The sequence below is a fragment of the Drosophila virilis genome, unplaced genomic scaffold (genome assembly GCF_030788295.1).
Source record: "Drosophila virilis strain 15010-1051.87 unplaced genomic scaffold, Dvir_AGI_RSII-ME tig00001482, whole genome shotgun sequence".
In the NCBI taxonomy this organism is placed as follows: domain Eukaryota; kingdom Metazoa; phylum Arthropoda; class Insecta; order Diptera; family Drosophilidae; genus Drosophila; species Drosophila virilis.
In genome coordinates, this window is record NW_027212838.1 from 65,494 (window position 1) to 71,714 (window position 6,221).

General features: G+C 37.4%; 1 non-coding gene and 1 pseudogene across 1 annotated transcript; both read right to left on the reverse strand.

Moving 5' to 3' along the window:
* Positions 1-2,356: 2,356 nt before the first annotated feature.
* LOC6637222 (5.8S ribosomal RNA) lies at positions 2,357-2,535 on the reverse strand (annotated as a pseudogene).
* A 535-nt stretch (positions 2,536-3,070) lies between these two features.
* On the reverse strand, positions 3,071-5,065 carry LOC116649937 (small subunit ribosomal RNA). The gene has a single exon (XR_004302884.1). It is a non-coding gene; the product is annotated as a small subunit ribosomal RNA (ribosomal RNA).
* Positions 5,066-6,221: the final 1,156 nt, after the last annotated feature.

Genomic DNA, 6,221 nt, shown 5'->3' on the forward strand with positions numbered 1-6,221 from the left:
GAGCACTATCACTCTCGCACACTTCCATTCAGTGGGGAAATAACCCTCATTCAGACACTTCGCATACATCGCATTCATATACTCTGGAATTGACTTCCAGACACTTTTACACATTTCTCCAGTGAATCCATCCATACCAGGGGACTTCCTCGACTTTAACCTCGAGAAAGCCACCTCCAACTCACTATCCAGAAGCGGATCAACAGGCCTAACCACACTAGGTGGTGAGTCCTGATGATCCGCTCTGGGGAAGAATTCATTCAACAAGACATTCATGCAATCCCTCCATGCCGTTAACTGAACGTTACCAACACGGAGGCTACTTACATCCGTTTCCCTGCCTCTACCTCGAACTATTTTATAAGCACGACCCCAGGGGTCATCCTTATTGCGCTCCAGGAAAGAGCGCCATTCATCTTCTTTCACCTTTACATGCATTTGCTTGTACTCATTCATACACCGACTATATTCAATCCTGAGTTGGGCTGCACCATCCGCATTGGTAGCTCTGGCCCTTTGGAATCGCTTCCGCATAGACCGGACTATCCGCCGCTTGGTGCTTAACTGATTCGTCCACTACTTCACATGCTTAAGGTTGACCTTACGGTGCCTCTCAAACATGCGATCATTCGCACCAGTTATCCACCCATTCACACATACGACCTGCTCATCCACATTCAAATCATTAAATGCATTAAGCGGAACTTGCGTTGCCGCCTCCTGCACAATGAGCCCATGAAGGGACCAATTCACACTACAAGTGCGCCAGCGATTACCCCCAACACTTTCGTTCCTCGTAATAGTGTGTGTGACAACAATCTCAATCGGATTGTGGTCACTCACACCAAGCCCACCTAGTACACACCAATGAAAAGCATACATACTCATTGCCACCGCATTCACTAGAGTAACATCAATGTCACTCTGACCCACCGGACCCGCAAACGTATACCACTCACTGGGTTCGTTAACGACCCGAACATCCTGGGACACGGCCCACTCGGTTAGCATCTCACCCCGTGTGTGGTTCGAATACCCAGACGAATGTCTGGATACCTTGCTGAACCACATGAGGGATGATGCATTCGCATCAAGACCAAGGATGATTGGTACGCTACTAACCAGTAGTAGCACCTCATCCAAGTAAGCAATGTATGGTTCGAGGGGATCCCCGAATTTACAATACATGCTCACTACAAAAATCCTGCCAAAACTGCCGCTTGGTATCCTGAATCTTTCGCATTGTTAATCATACAAATGCATATAATAAACACAAATATCAATGATAATTATACCATTATATAATTCCGAAAAATTAACGCACTGTAATCATATGAATCTATCAGCACTTTATCAAATTTATATGTTTTATTTTATGTTAAAATGCCAAGCATATAATTCAAATAAGCAATCAGACATAATTTTATGATAAATATTTATGCTAATAGATTACAATGTCCTTATATGGAAAAAATGCACACTATTATTATAATATTGCAATATTAATATTACAATTCTAATGATGAATTTTCCATACTGGATATTCAGCTTCATCGGGCATAACCTCTAAGCAGTTTCACGTACTATTTAACTCTCTATTCAGAGTTATTTTCAACTTTCCCTCACGGTACTTGTTTACTATCGGTCTCATGGTTATATTTAGTTTTAGATGGAGTTTACCACCCACTTAGTGCTGCACTATCAAGCAACACGACTCTTTGGAAACACCATCTAGTAATCATTAACGTTATACGGGCCTGGTACCCTCTTTGGGTAAATGGCCTCATTTAAGAAGGACTTAAATCGTTAACTTCGCATACTAGAATGTTGATGTTCCGTACCGTGAATCTCACATTTGCTATATAGACAAAGTGACTTAGTGCTGAACTGATTTCTTTTCCCTCGCCGCTACTAAGAAAATCCTTGTTAGTTTCTTTTCCTCCCCTAATTAATATGCTTAAATTCAGGGGGTAGTCCCATATGAGTTGAGGTTGTATAAAACAATGTTAATTGAACATTATTTATTGTTCCATATAAAGGATAATACTTTTGTTCTGAAGTTCCATAAATTTTACAACAATTCTTTTATCACACATCATTAATAAGAGGCAATTCTAGATTAAGGAAAAATATATTTTTCTTTTATGCTAGACATTCCTCAGTATTATTTGATTTGAAAAAAGAAAATATAATTCTTCAGTTTTCTCATACAAAATATACAATGAGTAGTACATCCATATATATATTAATATTATAAATAATTTATGTATATCAGGGACACACATAATCTATCCAATAATATACCATATGCTTAAAACTTCGAAAAATTTTAAACAACTTAATTAGCAAAGTCTTACAACCCTCAACCATATGTAGTCCAAGCAGCACTATAAAATGAATTAAAGTACAAAACAGCATGGACTGCGATATGCGTTCAAAATGTCGATGTTCATGTGTCCTGCAGTTCACACGATGACGCACAGTTTGCTGCGTTCTCCATCGACCCATGAGCCGTGTGATCCACCGCTTAGAGTGATAATTTATATTGGTTTATTTCATTACATCACAAATGTTTTTATTGAAAGAAATTAAAAATACACCATTTTACTGGCATATATCAATTCCTTCAATAAAATTGTTTATACCTAAATTGTGTTGCGAAATGTCTTAGTTTTACATATACTTTAAAAATATGGTATGAATAAAATTTTTATATAGATACAAGAATTAAATATTTTTATAGAAATATGCAAAGCATTAACCTGAAAACAGGTACAACACATAAAATTTAGGTTGTTGCGTTTATATAATGTATGCGCATATAATAATGAACAATACATCTGTGCAACGCATGTATATTATGGTACATATACACGCAAGTTTTTCATCATTAAAACGCATAAACACAGACAAATCCCAAATTGAAAATGACAGATATTATATAAATATATATTAATTGGGAATAAGTATGTGTATATGTTTTTAAATGATTATTCATTTATATTCAGAAAAATTTTATATATTTCTATATATAAAATTGTTTTTATTAACGGAAATGGACATTATACAATAATGATCCTTCCGCAGGTTCACCTACGGAAACCTTGTTACGACTTTTACTTCCTCTAAATAATCAAGTTCGGTCAACTTTTGCGAAACAACCGCAACACACAAGGCGTCACAGTGATCACGTCCGGAGACCTCACTAAATAATTCAATCGGTAGTAGCGCCGGGCGGTGTGTACAAAGGCCAGGGACGTAATCAATGCGAGTTAATGACTCACACTTACTGGGAATTCCAAGTTCATGTGAACAGTTTCAGTTCACAATCCCAAGCATGAAAGTGGTTCAGCGGTTTACCCGGACCTCTCGGTCTAGGAAATACACGTTGATACTTTCATTGTAGCGCGCGTGCAGCCCAGGACATCTAAGGGCATCACAGACCTGTTATTGCTCAATCTCATTATTGCGAGATGCAATTTGTCCATTTAAGAAGCTAGTGTCCTTATAATGGGACAAACCAACAGGTACGGCTCCACTTATATAAACACATTCAAACACAATAAACATTTTACTGCCACTATGAATGAAGGCTATATAAGCTTCAACACCATAATCCTGAAGATATCTATTTAATATATTTGAGTCTCGTTCGTTATCGGAATTAACCAGACAAATCACTCCACGAACTAAGAACGGCCATGCACCACCACCCATAGATTCGAGAAAGAGCTATCAATCTGTCTTACACACTTATATTCGGACCTGGTAAGTTTTCCCGTGTTGAGTCAAATTAAGCCGCAGGCTCCACTCCTGGTGGTGCCCTTCCGTCAATTCCTTTAAGTTTCAGCTTTGCAACCATACTTCCCCCGGAGCCCAAAAGCTTTGGTTTCCCGGGAAGCGACTGAGAGAGCCATAAAAGTAGCTACACCCAATTGGTAGCTGGCATAGTTTATGGTTAGAACTAGGGCGGTATCTGATCGCCTTCGAACCTCTAACTTTCGTTCTTGATTAATGAAAACATCTTTGGCAAATGCTTTCGCTTAAGTTAGTCTTACGACGGTCCAAGAATTTCACCTCTCGCGTCGTAATACTAATGCCCCCAAACTGCTTCTATTAATCATTACCTCTTGATCTGAAAACCAATGAAAGCAGAACAGAGGTCTTATTTCATTATCCCATGCACAGAATATTCAGGCATTTGAAGCCTGCTTTAAGCACTCTTATTTGTTCAAAGTAATTGTACCGGCCCACAATAACACTCGATGAAGAGCACTAATGCAGGTTTTTAAATAGGAGGAATATAAAAAAAAATACAAGTATTTAATTATATATAAGAGCTCCACCGGTAATACGCTTACATACATAAAGGTATAGTACTAACTACAATTGTAAGTTGTACTACCCGTATGAAGCACACGTTCCACTACGAACGTTTTAACCGCAACAACTTTAATATACGCTATTGGAGCTGGAATTACCGCGGCTGCTGGCACCAGACTTGCCCTCCAATAGGTCCTTGTTAAATGATTTAAAGTGTACTCATTCCAATTACAGGGCCTCGGATATGAGTCCTGTATTGTTATTTTTCGTCACTACCTCCCCGAGCTGGGAGTGGGTAATTTACGCGCCTGCTGCCTTCCTTAGATGTGGTAGCCGTTTCTCAGGCTCCCTCTCCGGAATCGAACCCTGATTCCCCGTTACCCGTTGCAACCATGGTAGTCCTAGATACTACCATCAAAAGTTGATAGGGCAGACATTTGAAAGATCTGTCGTCGGTACAAGACCATACGATCTGCATTTTATCTAGAGTTCAACCAATAAAACGATCTTGCGATCGCTTGGTTTTAGCCTAATAAAAGCACACGTTCCAAAAGGTCCGTGTTTTAATTGCATGTTTTAGCTCTAGAATTACCACAGTTATCCAAGTAACTGTTAACGATCTAAGGAACCATAACTGATATAATGAGCCTTTTGCAGTTTCACTGTTAATTCGTGTGTACTTAGACATGCATGGCTTAATTTTTGAGACAAACATATAACTACTGGCAGGATCAACCAGAATAATGTTTTTATAATTTGTATGTACAAAATATACATACATATTTACAAAATGTGTTTACATTACAACTTAATATATTTTTGAATAAAAAATATACTATAGATATTAATGTTAAATATAAACGAATATGGCCATTGTTACATAGCATTTCATGTTCGTTAATTTACGTTTCACATTTTTTAAGATTCACCACATATTATATCTATATGAAAATATATACAATTCATTCAAAAATATCTTTATATGTACACTTACTTAATATATATTTTATCACACATTGCTTAATACCATAATGGAATAAACACTTTAATTTTGATGACAAACTTGATAATTTATTTATATGTATAAATTATGTATGCATAACTTACAAACATAATTATCCGATAAAAATATATTAAGTAAAACAAGTCACATACTATATTAAATAGTATGTAAAATGTTAAAGTTTCATTTATGACAAATATTTAAAATAATTACAAAAATTTTAGAAACTTTTTTTCCAGCGTACTAATCGTCCATACATCTGTATGAATCGAATTTCCACTGGATGCAATTGTTAAATTTTACGATAAAAGGAAACCTATTTGTTTACACGATGTAGTAACAATAAAATTATTACAAACAACACATCTTGGCTTGAAAGTTTCACAATTATCTTTTTTTCTTAATATCGTAAGCCAAATGTTATACAACATAACAAATAACGATATCTAACTCAAATAACGAGTATATGACAAACTTTTAAAATTATACGCTTTCAGCGTATAATGTGATGAGCACACACTGCTCACCATGAATAGGTTTTTTTCTTTTAGTCGCGATCGAACACTCGTTGAGTAAAGACGTGCCTGAGGACCGCTGCGAAGCATTCCAAACACACAAGCAACATAAACAACAGTTAGTTGCGGCGAAATTTTCAGGCCAGCTGCGCTCTGATTGGTCGCTGCAACCGTTACTGCGCTCTTTCAGCTTGCGTACCGTGCGCAAATAACGGCGCACTAATACTTACACACGCACACGCTTGTGCGCGTTATTTCAACACACACACGACAATTAGAATACAAAAACAAACAATAACACAGACTAGCACTCGCTGCTTACGCTCGCCAGACGGGCAGCTTGCTTGCTCCCGCTCCCCCGTACCCCTCCCCAACCAGAT